The sequence below is a fragment of the Leuresthes tenuis genome, unplaced genomic scaffold, assembly GCF_036924035.1.
Source record: "Leuresthes tenuis unplaced genomic scaffold, fLeuTen1.0.hap1 SCAF_24, whole genome shotgun sequence".
Classification (NCBI taxonomy): domain Eukaryota; kingdom Metazoa; phylum Chordata; class Actinopteri; order Atheriniformes; family Atherinopsidae; genus Leuresthes; species Leuresthes tenuis.
In genome coordinates this window covers 26,724,482-26,740,237 of record NW_027325378.1, presented here as the reverse complement: position 1 = coordinate 26,740,237, position 15,756 = coordinate 26,724,482, and the positions used below count along the sequence as shown (strand labels likewise).

General features: G+C 40.7%; 1 pseudogene; it reads right to left on the bottom strand.

Annotated features, from left to right (window-relative positions):
* Positions 1 to 384: 384 nt before the first annotated feature.
* Positions 385 to 15,226, bottom strand: LOC140284441 (uncharacterized; annotated as a pseudogene).
* Between the last annotated feature and the right edge of the window lie 530 nt (positions 15,227 to 15,756).

The window sequence follows — 15,756 nt, the reverse complement described above, 5'->3', positions numbered from 1 at the left end:
TTCAATTAATTGTAATCATAATCCAATGCATTCATATAGAGCATATTCAAAAATAATATCCTAGCTAAGGAAACCAACAGATTGCACCGAAACTTGTCTTCAGTCCAATCTCCCGTCCTGAGTGTGCCTGTGGCGACTGTGGAAAGGAACGACTCCCTTTTAACAGGAAGAAACCTCTGTCAGAACCAGACTCAGGAAGGGTGGCCATCCGCCTTGACCAGCTGGGGTTTGAGAAGACAGAAAAGATTCCCATTCTACTTTTAGAAACTCTGGGAACAACAAGTAAACCTGCAGTTTGGGAGCAAAGTGCTCTGTTAGGAAAATATCTTACAATGAGATCTTTAAGATATGATGGAGCTTGGTCATTAAGAGCTTAAAATGTGAGGAGAAGAATCTTAAATTATATTCTGAATTTAACAGGGAGCCAATGAAGAGAAGCTAAAACTGGAGAAATATGATCTCTCCTGTTAGTTCTCATCAGAACTCTGGCTGCAGCATTTTGGATCAGCTGGAGGCTTTTCAGAGAATATGTGGGACAGTCCAATAATAAGGAATTACAGTAGTCTAATTTTGAAGTAACAAATGCATGAACTAGTTTCTCTCCATCATTCTTAGACAGGATGTTCCTGATTTTAGCAATATTACGAAGGTGAAAGAAGGCAGTCCCAGAAACCTGTTTCATATGTGCGTCAAATGATAAATTCTGGTCAAAAATAACTCCAAGGTTCCTCACTGTAGAACTAGAAGCCAAGGAAATACCATCTAGAGTAACTATATAACTAGACAATTTCTCCCTGAAGTGCTCAGGTCTAAAGAGGACAACATCAGTTTTGTCTGAATTTAAAAGCAGACAGTTCTGAGTCATCCAGGTCTTTATGTCTTTAAGAAAGGGTTGTAGTCTGACCAACCTATTGGTTTCATCTGGTTTCATAGATAAGTACAGCTGAGTATCATCAGCATAACAATGGAAATTTATGCCATGCTGTCTGATGATGTTACCTAATGGAAGCATGTACAAAGTAAAAAGAATTGGTCCAAGCACAGAACCTTGAGGAACTCCATGACTTACTCCAATGTGTGAGGAAGATTCTTCACTTACAAGAACAAACTGGAATCTATCAGATAAATATGACTTAAATCAGCCTAATGCAGTTCCTTTAATCCCAATAACATGTTCAAGTCTCTGTAACAGAATGCTGTGATCGATCGTATCAAATGCAGCACTGAGATCCAACAGGACAAGCACAGAAACAAGTCCGCTATCAGAGGCTAAGAGGAGATCATTGGTAACTTTCACCAGTGCTGTTTCTGTGCTATGACGCACTCTTAATCCTGACTGAAACTCTTCAAACAGATTATTTCTATCTAAATGATCACAAAGTTGAACTGCAACTATTTTTTCAAGAACTTTAGACAAAAAAGGGAGATTGGATATAGGTCGATAATTAGCCAACACTTCTGAATCAAGAGTAGGGTTTTTTAAGTAAAGGTTTAATTACAGCAACCTTAAAAGTCTGAGGTACATATCCTGTCAACAAAGACCGATTGATCAAATCCAATATGGAAGTGTCAATTAAAGGGAAAACCTCCTTGAACAGTCTGGTTGGGATTGGGTCTAACATACAAGTTGATGGTTTAGAAGAGACAATTGCTGTTGTTAGCTCAGAGAGATCAACTGTGATCAGTGATTACCTTCCTTTTCAGAGGGGCAACATTGTCCAGTTTTGTACGCATTGAAGCTATAGTGCTGTCAACAAGAGAGTCAAGTTCTACTGGAGTAAAATTTAGGTAGCCATTCTCTGTCATATCTGCACATGGCAGTGAAGAAAAGGATGATGAAATTAACTCTTTAAATCTGGTTACAGCTTTCTCTGATAGACACCTTTTATATGTAAAATTATTCTCAGAAACCATATAGTCAAGTAATGTAAATTCAAAAGTTATTAAAAAATGGTCAGACAAGACAGGATTTTGAAGGAACACTATTAAATGTTCATTCTCAATGCCATAAGTCAGCACAAGGTCAAGGGTATGATTAAGGCAGTGAGTAGGTCTGTGAAAACTTTGAGAAAATCCAATAGAGTTTAATATAGAATTAAAGTTAATTATTTAGGCTGTCATTTTCAACATCTACATGAATATTAAAGTCACCCACTACAATGACTTTATCTGTACTTAGCACTAACTGGGATAAAAACTCTGAGAATTCAGACAGAAACTCAGAATAAGGGCCAGGTGGACGATACACAACAACAAACACAAGAGGTTTTTGTGATTTCCACCTTGGGTGGGAAAAACTGAGAATCAGAAATTCAAAAGAGCTAAAACTAATCTTGAGTCTACGATTGATTAGTAACCCTGATCTGAAGACAGCTGCCACTCCTCCTCCTCTGCCTGTGGTTCGAGGAACGTGAACATTTAAATAGTCAGAGGGAGTTGATTCATTAATGCTAACATGATTCTCCTGCTGCAGCCAGGTTTCTGTAAGACAAAATATATCAATATGATGATCACAAATCAAATCATTCACTAACAGAGACTTTGAAAGGAGAGATCTAATATTCAGCAAACCACATTTAATAGTTTGATGTTTTTGTTCAGTTAAAGTTTTTTGCACAAGAGGATCTGCTCCTTTTGTGTTTTTTGATTGAGGGGGGGCAGCATCAGGTGAGAAGCCGCAGAGAAGTGTGTAAGACTACAACTCTGCATCCTGGTCTCAACCCTGGCTTGTCATGTTTTTGGATGACTATTAAATTCGTCCATATTTCTAGAAATGAGAGCCGCTCCTTCCAAAGAGGGATGGATGCCGTCTCTCCTCATCAGACCAGGTTTTCTCCAGAAAGATTGCCAATTATCTATGTAGCCCACGTTGTTTGCTGGACACCATCTATACAACCAGCGATTGAATGAGGACATACGGCTAAACATGTCGTCACTGGTCAAATTTGGCAGGGGTCTTGCTGTCTAGGAGTAGAATTAGTCTATTTCATAGAGCTGACTGTTCCTTGGGAGGCATTAGTGGCAGAAGCATATGAAAGGAAAAAGCTTAGGTATGTGGAGTTGGGGACAGAAGCAGAGCAGCGAGGATGGAAAGTTAGGATCTGTCCAGTGGAAGTAGGATGTAGAGAATTTGTTGCAAAGTCTGTTGTCTCATTGTTGATGGAGTTGGGTGTAAGTGGACAAAGTGTGAGGAAAATAGCGAAGGAAGTGTCAGATGAAGCAGTAAAGTCTCGTCAGTGGATTTGGATTAGAAGAAGCAATAGTGGTTGGGGGCCCAGCAGAGGGAGAACTTAGGGTAAACAGACTCTTAGAAGAAGCAAGGCAGAATTCCAGGATATATTTAAGTGGAGAGTGTGGCCCATGTGAGCCTTTTGAAACCAGACAGCCAATTTAGGTAATTTGGCCTATATGTCCTTGTTTTTGCTGGCATTTGTAGTGATTGTAGGACTGTTTAGTTGAATATGACTGCTAAATCTTCTAGTGTGTTTTGTCCTGCCTCCACCTCTGGCACCCTCCTTACTTTCATTACACCATATCCAAAACAGGGTTTGAATCCCATTCCTTCTTATCTTTGCCTATTCTATTTCTACCCCTACCCGAACCAGGGTTTATGACTGGTGTGGTAAGAGGCTGGGGTAAAAAAAAAAAAAAAAAAAAGACTTGTTGTTGTGTCAGGAAAAATGATGGCTGGCATGAGGGGAGTGACTCTGGGACACCAGTGTTCACTGTCTAGCCTCCTGGAGGTGTCGTGGGCCCAACTAGACGAAACACCGATGAAAGGAGGTTCCCACCTGATGACCCCAATGACATGTTGGCCAGCACTGCCCACTGATCTATATAGGGATCATAGGGGATTATTCACTGAGTCTGGTCCATTTTTTATTTTATTTATTTATTTTTCAGCACAAATTTCTTGTTCCTTTGTTTACCTTAAAAAACAAATCAATAAGTGATCTCAATAATGGAACCGGAATTACTAAATTCTTAACAATACCCATCCCTAAATGTTAACCCGCATACTGATGCTAGGCCAGCAGAACAATCAGGGACAGAGGTTTTGTCCAAACAGCTGAAGTTTGCAAATAATATCTGCTTGGAGTGAGGATAAGTAAAGTTTCTTATCATATCTGACAAGGAGAGTTACATATGAAGCTTAATCTTTTGGAACATCAGTGAAAATCTATTGGGACATCTTAAGCCTACCGTGCTAGAAGACAACCTGAGAATGACACAGGACATTGACTAATCTGCAGGAAGAGTGGCAGAAAATTCCTTCATCAAAATTTAAAAGACTCTTAGCTGTATACCGATTGTGTGTGCAGGCTGTGGTTTCTGCCAAAGGGTAGATTAATAAGAAGTGACTAAGTGGTGGGACCAACCACTGCAGATTGCAATAAACTCTTGACCTTTTTTCTTAAGAACTATCAACACATCAAAATCAGAGAAAAGGCTCATCTATGTCTGCTGGCTTAGATGCCTGTGTTTATTTATTTCCTACTTAAAAAAAGCTAAATATTTCTCCCAACCTTTTTTTTTTCTTTTTACATTGAAACATAATTGCTTGATTTTCAATTTTACACTATAATTGCATGTCTTCATCAAGATTTTCTTTGCTCCTCTTTTTTGTGGTCTTGGCTGTGTCTTGTTTTATTTCCCTTTCATAATTCTAGTGTACCTTCTCCAAGGCGGTAACTACCATTGACGACACCGAGGTCGTGTCCTCAGTATTTTTTTATTTTTTTTGCTTAAATTGTGGTGATTTTATATTTGAAGAGCCAAGAGTAGTGTGACTGTTTAATAAAACAGTGGCTCAGATTAGGCACACGTGCTGATCAATTCTATCAAAATGAATGTCTTATCAAAATTTTTATTTATTTTTCAGTGTCTACCTATATACCTGCCCAAAGCATTTTTCAAAGACTTATATAAGACTATTTCACATTTCATTTCACTTCATCAGGGAAGTCTCCAAGGGCAAAGTACTCAATTTTGCTAAAAACAAGGGATGACGGCTGCCTTGCTTTACCAGATTTCAGGGCATACTATTGGGCAGCTAATATTCAAAAAGTCTATACCTTGTACAACTCCCCCAGCACAGATTGGTGTCAGATGGAAGCCTACTCTTGCAACTCTGTCTCTTTATCAGCTTTAATACGTGCCGCTTTAAATGCTCATCCTGCTAAAGTCACCTCCAATCATATAGTTTTGTCTGCTATATAGATCCTAAAACAGTTTAAACAGCACTTCAATATCACCTCTCTTTCCCCACTAATGTCTATCTGTGAAAACCACTTATTTTTACCTTCGACACTTGACTCTGTGGAAAGAAAAAGTACTGGTGAATTTTGATCAACTTTTTTATAAGGATATTTTATTTCTTTTGACGACTTCTGAACTAAATTTGCCCTTTCACAAGCTCATTTATTTAGATATTTTCAAACCAGAAATTTTGTCCATTGTATTTCATTAAATACCCACAAACCACCTTGTACTCTTATTGATGTAATTCTGTCTCTCCCTGTGGTCTGTGGATTTATTTCAATTGTGGTCAAATTAAGCCTGGCATCACTGTCATCCCCACTGGCAACTAGGAATTCATGGGAAAAGGAGCTAGGTGGTTCGATGTCAGACAAATCATGGCAAAGAGCCCTTGACAGGGTTAATTCCACCTCATCTTGCGCCAGTCTGACCCTAATTCAGTTTAAGGTCCCAAATAGGATACATTTTTCCAAAACTAAACTTAAAATTTTTTTTAAATACAAATGAGACATGTGACAGATGCTCTCTGTCACCAGCCAGTCATACTCACATGTTCTTCTCCTGCCCAAGATTAAGCTCATTCTGGTCCTCTTTTTATAATACTTTTTCAAAAGCTTTAAACAAACCAGTGCTTTTGAGTCCTTTAACCTCCATTTTTGGTGTACCTGAGGAATTTACACACTTCACCAACTGGGAAAACTCTATCGCTTTTGCATCCTTGGTAGCCCTCAGGCGTATTTTACTTCATTGGAAGGATAAGAATCCTCCCTCCCCTAACTCTTGGTTGAAGGGTCTAATGTCATTTTTGCACTTGAAAAAATTAAGAACAGTATTAGGGATTGCTCTGACAAATTCTATAAAACTTGGAATCCCATTCTTTCGATTCTGTTCCATCCTTAGATGATTAAGACAGGTGGTTCTAATTAAAATATACTGCTGTGACCTTTTTCCAGTCAGGTTTTTGAAAGAGGCCAGTATTGGCCTTTGGTTTGAAGATATGGTGGTCGAACTCCAGGCGCAACATACAGTTTATTATAATTAACTTCTTTTTTCTCTCTTCAAGCATTTCTGGATCCCTCCTCTAACTGTTCCTTTTTATTCCTTTTTATTTTTTTGCTTTGGTTTTTGTTGGTCAAGCTACTGTTTGCCCCTCCTGTTTTTTTTTTTTTGTTTGTTTGTTTTTTGATTTTTTTTGTTTGTTTTTTTTTTTTTGGGGGGGGGGGGTGTTGGTGTTCTAAAAGGGGGGTGGGGATGGGTGAATTTTACCCTTTACAGATTGAACTTGGATTTTGTCTTGGTAACCCAATAAAGATATATATGAAAAAAAAGGAGCAGTGAAGAGCGAGATAGAGGGAGAGCAGGTACTATAAAAGGAAAAGACTATGCCAGAACTGTATACATTTTAAAAGTCAGATGTATGATGCATGACAATTTAACTATTGTTTAAGATTATAATCGGAATGTGTTCAAAAGCTGGCTTTCCTTAACAAGAGTGAACAGATTAGTCACTATCATCAACATGATGGGCTTTGGTATGTATTTTAAATACTTAAGGAAAATGAAGCATTTGTATATATTATCCCTCTGTCCCAGGACAGTTCATTCCCTTTTTATTCCTAATCCATGACTTGATGAAATTCATTCTCCAGTTTTACAATGTAACTAATTTGCAAATCATTTAGGATGAGGGTGATGTTCTCTGATAACAAACCAAACAAATAACCCTGAAAGTCATTATATTGTTTATGCTCCTTAAGACTCTGAAAATGTCCAGATTTAAATAACGGAATTAAAAAATATTCCAGGGGAGCATGCCCCCGAACCCGCCTAGAAGTTCTGACTCATGACCTCAGTATTTTTTGAGCCCTGCATACGGCCCTGACCTTCTCCAACATGCTTCCAGTTTTTGCCTGTGTGTCTACCTCTGCTCATCTTTATCCATTTTATCATTTTCATTTTATCACACATGAACATTGGAGCTTTCAGGGAAAAGCTTGGACAATCAAGCCCAGATTTTTTCGACAATTGTTGTTCTCACATGTACTTCACAGCAAGAAGCTCTCTAATGGAGAAGAGTCCCAATGAGAGGAAGGAGGGAGCAGATGTCTTGAGTGTGCAGAAACAGGAACTCATGCAGAAATACAATTTTCTTTACAACATGTGAAGAAGAGCAGATGAGACTCCTCAGTGTGTTGATACGAGTACGACATGTATCTGTACGTATCCATAACAGCAGAGAGTGTGCAGAAAACAGTATACAGTTCTATCTTACCAACACACCTTACTAGTGTACTAGCAACCTATAATTGTTTGCACTCGTTAACCAGTGAGTACCAATATCTTCACTAGTGAGGATTTTGCACCCAACTAGATAACTAGTAAGGTCAAAAGATAATTCAACAAGTTAACTAGTGAGGTCCAAAAAGGTATCATATTACAGAAATACCCAAGTAAGGAACAAGAACCTAAAAGTACAGTTCTTACGGTGAATGCACTTTTTACCAGTAGGTAGAGAAAGGTGGTATTGTAAACCAGCAGTTTTAGCCTGTTACTATTGTTCATGTAATTATGTTCCTTAATTATTTTATTTCCATATTTCAGGGAAAAGAGGGAAACATGCACTTTTTCAAGGGAACAAATAGATATTTCCAGGGAGCAAATAGAGATGCTCCTCACTCAAGGCTTAACAGTGAAAGTCCAGGCAAGGTTGCTGGGCTGCTCATATATGCATAAAAAAGTGTTTTCATATTTCAGCAAGAAAAAGATTCCACAACCTGTTTCCAGGATCAGGCTCAGGTGCATGCATACTACAAAAATATGCCCTTGTGGATTTATATATGTCTACTTATTACAACATCATTGTAACTGTCTTGAATTGTAGACTCTCTTAAAGATGATGACGGTGCATCTCAATGCCAATGGGATTGTAATACCTAGAAAAAGTGTTTGAGACACCCTGAACTGCATATAGTTCTGCAGCGAGAGCTTGAGTGGCCAAACTGTGACCAGGAGAACATAATATGTGCTGATTCCTATTAGTCTGTGACACAGTTGGCAATATGTGTCCTATTTGGTAATCAGGGATGGGCTCTTTCTAAGTACTGGGGGGAGTATTAGGGAACCATATTGGATGAGTGATGCAGACTCAAATAACTTTGCATGTGTTAGATTGTTTTTCATGATATGACTTATTCCAAATAAGACTGCTTCTCCATCCTCCTCTCACACCTCTAAAAATCTTATATTCCAAATTTTTTATGTTTATTATGAATCTGATGAAAATGTATTAGACTTTTCTATGATGATTTTCATGTAATGAAGTAATCCAGTGTGTGTAATTGTGACACACACTGGTATTGACAGGAACTACAGACTCATAACTTACATTAACTGTAGCACAGACAACACAGCTTTGACAGTGCTGGCAAATATTTCTCAAGCCAACGGTCTGCACGTGTTGTCCTCCAAAGTGTGATTGCGCCACAAAGGGGAGAACACTCTGGTTGCTCTTTTAGCCTTAGAAAACAAACAACAACAACAGTAATGTTGGGTGTATTTTATCCCATGTAATATAGTTAAATATTAAAACACAACAATACATTACAAACTTAGGTAATCTTTTATTTCTAGCTATACAATGCCTCACAAAACAAAACAAAAATATACCATAGGGGGACCCTATAGGAAGGCTCTAAAATCAGTGAAAAATTAGAGAATAGGAAACAAAATTCAGAAAGAAAATAAATAAATAAATAATGCAGCTGGGAAGCTTGGTCCAGCCGTTCCTGGGACATGTGAGCCTTGTCCAGTGAAGGCACAGGCTCTTTCCCTTGGTAAAATCTGCCAAAAAAATATTTTACCCTTAATCACTGACATCAGATGAAAATCACCCGAACATGTGCCAGTTAAATAAAACGGGGATGGGAGCAGGAAAACACACTTACCTTAGATGGCATCAGTGAGCAGCCTGAAGCAAGGACCCATGCAACTCAAGCAGCAACAACACAATGAAAATCATACTACCACAATCGGGAGATTGTGTTTGTGTTTCAAATACATTGGCCAGACGTGACCATCAAACAAACCAGGGCATCAGGCACCAGGTAGTTCCTAGAGCACCCATGGGTGACATTACAGGCCTGTCTGTATACAGCCAAAATAATTGAAGGTCTTTGGAGAGATGTTTTCACAAAAGTTATGCACTACTTCTACAGTTTCTTCTATTAATCTGAAGATGAACAAATACTGAACCCTGAAGATAATACCCACAAAATGGCACTTCAAATAGAAACCAGAATATGATAATATATAGTAGATATTAACCAGAAATCCAGAAACGATTGGATTTATTCAGATGTGCTTGGAACAACCACAACACCAGATTAGCTAACAACCGTGAGCAGGAGTCTGCTATTCTCACTTATTGGAGATGACCCTTACAGCCAAGAAGATCTTGATTAGCAAGACATGACATGCAACTCGCCCAATTACAAGCAAACAGTGGAGACCTTGAACAAGCAGTAATTGTGTCACAGCCACTGAGTAATCTGAGCTCTGAACAACAGCAGCATCTTAAAAATGCAACAGATGGAACAACAGACTTAAAGGATCGGTATGTGGTGTGTGCCAGAGAGATTCAAAACTGTTAAAGCATCTGGTGCAGTTCATCCTACTATGTGGCTATCCTACTATCTTGGCAAGTACAAGCACATCATGCAGGTTGATAAATAAGACAAACAACTCTGGCCAGATTCCTGTTCATAAAAGTCTATGCTTGACTTTCAGGCAAAGCCCAGGGCAAGAACTTAATCTGAAAATCAGAAGGTCTTCAAAGTTTAATTCAGTCACTATATCAGGCAGAAAAATATAGATATACCGTATATTCCGCACCATAAGGCGCACCTAAAAGCCTTAAATTTTCACAAAAAACGGCCGTGCGCCATTTAATCCGGTGCGCTTTACGTGTGCACCAGATTCCAAAATCCGTCACGGATACTGCCATTTTGAATCTACCACGGGGAGTGCCGACCAGTCATCGGGGCATTAATCTCTCTCCGCATCACTCACCACTCTCCCTTCACATCGCTTACCACCGTGTTCACTTTTGCCGCGCCTCTTCGCTCTAGTATATTGGAAAAGAATGGCAACTGGCCACTTCTGTCATTCGCTTTGCGTTCGGTGTGAATCCAGGGTCAGGCGGATCCCAGCCATTCACTCTGAATGGGGCGAAGATTGTATAGAGCTCGTACTTAGTGATTGGATCGTGTCATCATTAATGCTTTTGCTCATGTCCCAGTGAGTGCCTGTTCTTCAGTCTGAGATGGGTGATGCAGACCGGTGTGCAGTTTATAAGTTTATAGGTGTAAAAACGGCCGACGATGTTGTCCTTGACAGTCGGACCATTTCCCGCTGACACAGGGACGTTATACATACACTACGTGTGCTGGCAGCAATAAACCAATCAGAGAACACTAGGTAATACTACGCCTTATAATCAGCTGCACCTTATGTATGGGTTAAGAACAGAAATGGACCCCATAATTGAGGGTGCGCTTTATAATCAGGTGAGCCTTATAGTGCGCAAAATAAATGTAAATGTAAAAAAAAAAGTAAATGTAAGCACAGCAACATTTGTTCCCGCGAGCATACCACATAGTCATAGCGTTATGCTAGGTGTCAAATGTTTTATCTATTTATTCCATTTTTCTTATGTTCTTTTCTACACAGCTTAAAATTATCATTATTTATTTATTTGGATCTTCTAGACCTAAAAGAACCCCAAAGTGATGTGTTATGCATAACAGTCATTCCTACAGTTGAGAAAGATGCAATTAAAGTGACTGTGATAGTGCCGGGTCAGATAGAGAGTACCAAGGCGAAGCAGGCCGTTTGCCTGCTAGACTGCTAAATGGTGAAGCAGAGATGACCTATCAGGAGGATGAGAATGATTTTAACCTGAGAAGCCCAGACCTACCCGCAGACACCATCTGTCCCCTACCCCCCTCCCCTGCTCCCTCATCTCTCACTCCTGCAGCATTTGGTGTTGAAGAAAACCCATTGCTGCTAGTTGGTGAATCTCCCACAGTGTCCAGCCAAAAACCCAGAACACAAACCAAAAAAGGAAACTGCCCTGAGGAAAATGAGACCCCACAACCAAAAAAAAGGAGATGCTCTGAGGAAAATGAGACCCCACAACCAAAAAAAAGAAGATGTCTGGAAGAAAACAAAACGCCAAAAAAACCCAGAGAAAAATGCTTCAAAATAAGCAAAATAGGGACAGGATTTTTAAAAGATCACGACGCCCAGCCACATCTAGCATACCAGATTTTGTGACCTATGGTCCAACTGCAGCAGATTGCATAAAACAAACTAAACCTGACTCTGTTGATTTGTTCCTTTTGATGTATCCTCCTACTCTGAGGGAGCTCACTGTTGACATGTCAAATCTCTACTCAACCTTTCCTCACTTTGCTCTCTTTTTCCCCCTGTTTAATTTCTCAATTGATTTTATGTACATGTGACATTATTGTGGTTATTAACTTGTGTTTCCCTGTTCCAACAGATATCCTTTGAATGGCGTTATGGTGTTTTTCCCCCCTCTTTTCCCTCTTTTCTGTCTTCTCAAACCCCAGCTGGTCGAGGCGGATGGCCACCCTTCCTGAGTCTGGTTCTGCCAGAGGTTTCTTCCTGTTAAAAGGGAGTCGTTCCTTTCCACAGTCGCCACAGGCACGCTCAGGACGGCAGATTGGACTGAAGACAAGTTTCGGTGCAATCTGTTGGTTTCCTTAGCTAGGATATTAATTTTTGAATTGGCTCTATATGAATTAATTGGATTATGATTACAATAAATTGAATTCCAATTGGCTTGAATTGGACTATATTACCTAAGTGCCTTGAGATGTTTTGTTTTTGTAATTGTTTTTGTAATTGTTGTAATCTGGCGCTATATAAATAAAATTGAATTGAATTGAATTGAATTGTTTTGAGCAGAAAAAAAAACATTTTAACCACAAATATTAAGACTACAGGACAGTGTAATAGATGCCACTACATATCTAGAGAAAAGGTTGATGTGCTGATTTTTTTGTTTTCTTTTTTTAAACTTGATTTTCTGGGGAGCATTTCATTTAACTTTTTTTTTTTAACTCCTCCCACTATTGAACGATTAGATAAGGCCAGTGTGTATGAGATACTTTAATAAGTTCATGTATGTATTGTATTCGTGTGTGAATGTGGTTTCAGTGTAGTAACATTATGGTATTGTGGTATGATTTGAATAATGTTCAGATAGACTCATGTCTGTTAAATGAGAAATGACTCAAATTAATTTCAAGTCATATGTAAAATATGGAGATGTTTATGTAACTGAACATAAAAAAAACCTCTTTAATTTGTGTATCATTGCATTTTTTTCCATTTTGTTGGAGTTTTATTTTGATCGAAGGAATAGTTCAACATTCTGGGAATGCCTCGTTTTGAGATCACCATGAGGTTCTTCCCACACCCCTATTGCCTGGTTGCGGGGTCGGTGGGCTGTTGCCCTTGGTTCCTGGGGGGCCTCTGCCCTATGCTTATGGGGGCTCTGTCCAGGGGCTTCCTCTGCAGTCTTCTGTTTATGTTTATGTTTATGTATTTAGCAGATGCTTTTATCCAAAGCGACTTACAAATGAAGATTTAACAAGCTATATAAAGCTAACAATAAACTACATAGAAGGAACCCACTAGTCTGACTATGTCAGAGGTGACAGAGTAGAGATAGGATGCAGGCATAGAAGGAAGTGCAGAAAGATAAAGTGTACACTGGGGGAGCAACGTGGGGTTCAGCGTCTTTCCCAAGGACGACATGTATCCTGAAGCCAGAGTCGAACCACCGACCTTCCGATTGGTGAGCGACTGCTCTTCCTCCTGAGCTACAGCCGCCCCACTATCATCAGCATAACATTGGTATGAGAAACCATGTGATCGGATGATCTGTCCCAGTGGGTTGGTGTATATGGCAAAGAGAAGAGGTCCCAGTACTGAGCCTTGGGGGACCCCTGTGGCAAGGTGGTGCGCTGCAGAAGTGTGACCAAGCCAGGATAGTTTGAAGGATCGACCAGTGAGGTACGATTAAAACCAGGAGTGTGCTCTCCCTGTGATGCCCATGCTTGAGAGCATGGACAAAAGAATACTGGGGTTGACAGTGTCAAATGCAGCCGATAAGTCGAGCAGGATAAGTACAGAGGACTTAGCTGTCGCTCTGGCTTCTTTTAAGGCTTCTGTCACAGCTAACATAGCCGTCTCGGTGGAGTGTCCACTTTTAAACCCAGATTGGTTTGGGTCAAGGAGGTTGTTATGAGAGAGGTAATCGTTGACCTGCTTAAAGACCGCCCTTTCAATGATTTTAGACAGAAACGGGAGGAGAGAGACCGGCCGATAATTCTCCACATGAGTTGGAGGGAGGGAAGGTTTCTTGAGCAGCGGTGTAACCTGAGCTTGTTTGTGGTAGGAAATGTGCCCGATGTCAGTGAAGCATTAATCACAGTTACAGTAGGAGCAATGGATTGGAGAAGATTAGTAGTAACGGGGTCCAGCGGGCATGTAGTAGGACGGCTACATGTGAGAAGTTTAGACACACTGCTCTGAGTCAGAGGGGTAAATGAGGAAAATGATGCAGTAGGACTTCTGCATGCAGATTTTGTGGGAACAGGTTTGGTAAACTGTTTGCTTATAGCTGCCACTTTGTCAGTAAAAAATGAGGCAAAGGTGTCTACTGAGGCGGAGGATTAAGTAGAGTTTTGAAGGTGGAAAAAAGTTTCCGGGTGTCAGTAGTATTATGAATCTTGTTGATGTAGAAAGACTTTTTTGCATCAGTGACACTGGATGCGAATGATGACAGTAGCACCTGGAATTTAGCTAGATCTGCCGGATCTTTTGACTTTTGCCATTTCCTTTCGGCAGCTCTGAGATTGGTGCGCAACGCTCGGAGAATATCATTAAGCCAGGGGTGAGACTGGGAGGATCGGGAGGGTTTGGTGGATAGAGGACACAGACTATCCAGAGATAAGCTCAGAGTAGAGCAAGGGGACTCCGTGGCATCATTAACCTGAAGGGAGGAGAATGTGCTGGAGGTTGGAAGAGCGGAGGCAACAACGGAGGAGAAGCGGGTGGGTTACAGGTTGCGGAGATTGCGGCGGAAGGAAACCATAGGGGTAGAAGCAGATGGTCTTCTCGGGAGACTCACTCTGAACTGAATGAAATAGTGGTCAGAGAACTGCAGAGGTGTGACAGATAGGGCCTAAGTGGCACAGTTTCTTGAGAAAACGAGATCGAGCACTTTGCCAGCTTTATGGGTCGGAGGAGTGCTGATCAGTTGTAGCTCAAACGAGTGCATTAGTGACAGAAAATCAGAAGAGTTAGGACTGTCAAGGTGGATGTTCATGTCACCAAGGACAATTGTGTTACAGTCATGCTCCAAGATAGAAGAGAGCAAGGTGTCGAGTTCATTTAGAAAGTCACCGAGTTGTCCTGGTGGGCGATATACGACAATCATATAGGTTTTGACCGGTGCAGTTACCAAGATGGCGTGGTATTCAAAGGTATTGTATTTAGCTTCAGGTAGCAGTTGGGTGTATTTCCATTTGTTGGAAATGAGCATGCCCGTTCCACCACCTCTCCCAGATGTACGAGAGGTGTGGGAAAATGAGTGGTTGGTTGAAAGTGCAGCCGGGGTAGCTGTGTTTTCAGGCTTAATCCATGTTTCAGTGAGAGCCAGGATGTCAAGAGACAGGTGATTAGCATAAGCCATAATGAAATCTGCTTTGTTTACCGCCGATTGGCAATTCCACAACCCCACAGACAAGGGTGTGTCACAGAGTGAAGTGGGCTTTAGAGAGCGGAGGTTGTTAAGGTTGGGGTGGCGTTTGGTTGTATGAAACCTTCTGTGCGAGCCGGAGACAACAGGAATGGGAATGGGTTTGAGGCACATTTTAAAGCAGGTGGAGAGGCCAGAGCGACAAGGATGAGGCAAGTAGGACAGGTTTGCCTTGTTCAGTGGCCTTGCTCGGTGGACACGCGCAGGTAGACACGCTAGTCTTTACCCAAGAATGTCTTCACACGAGAATGGCTGACGCTTCAGGCGCCACCCCTTACTTTATGTTGGTTAATTGCACTAGGCTGAGACCGCCCACGGAGAGTTAACCAGCAAGTGTTTTCAGAGAGGAGAGTGACCGCCATTTCACAGCTCCTGAATACTCTGATTGCTTTGCCATGGCCCAACTGAGGCTACTAGGCAACAGGTTTCACCCACAGATGGGTTTTGATCACTCTCACAACAACAACAGATATTGAATTAGGCAAGAAGCTTAGAAAAAACTTACACTAGCAGACACTCAGTTCTTTCCGTGCAGTTCCGTGCAGTTCTTTCCGTGCAGTTCTGGGTGGATGCGTGGTTGTCCCTGCGGTGGGCTTCCTGTGTTCTGTGCTCCGTTGGGGCTGCTGGTGGCCTGGGTCTTGTGA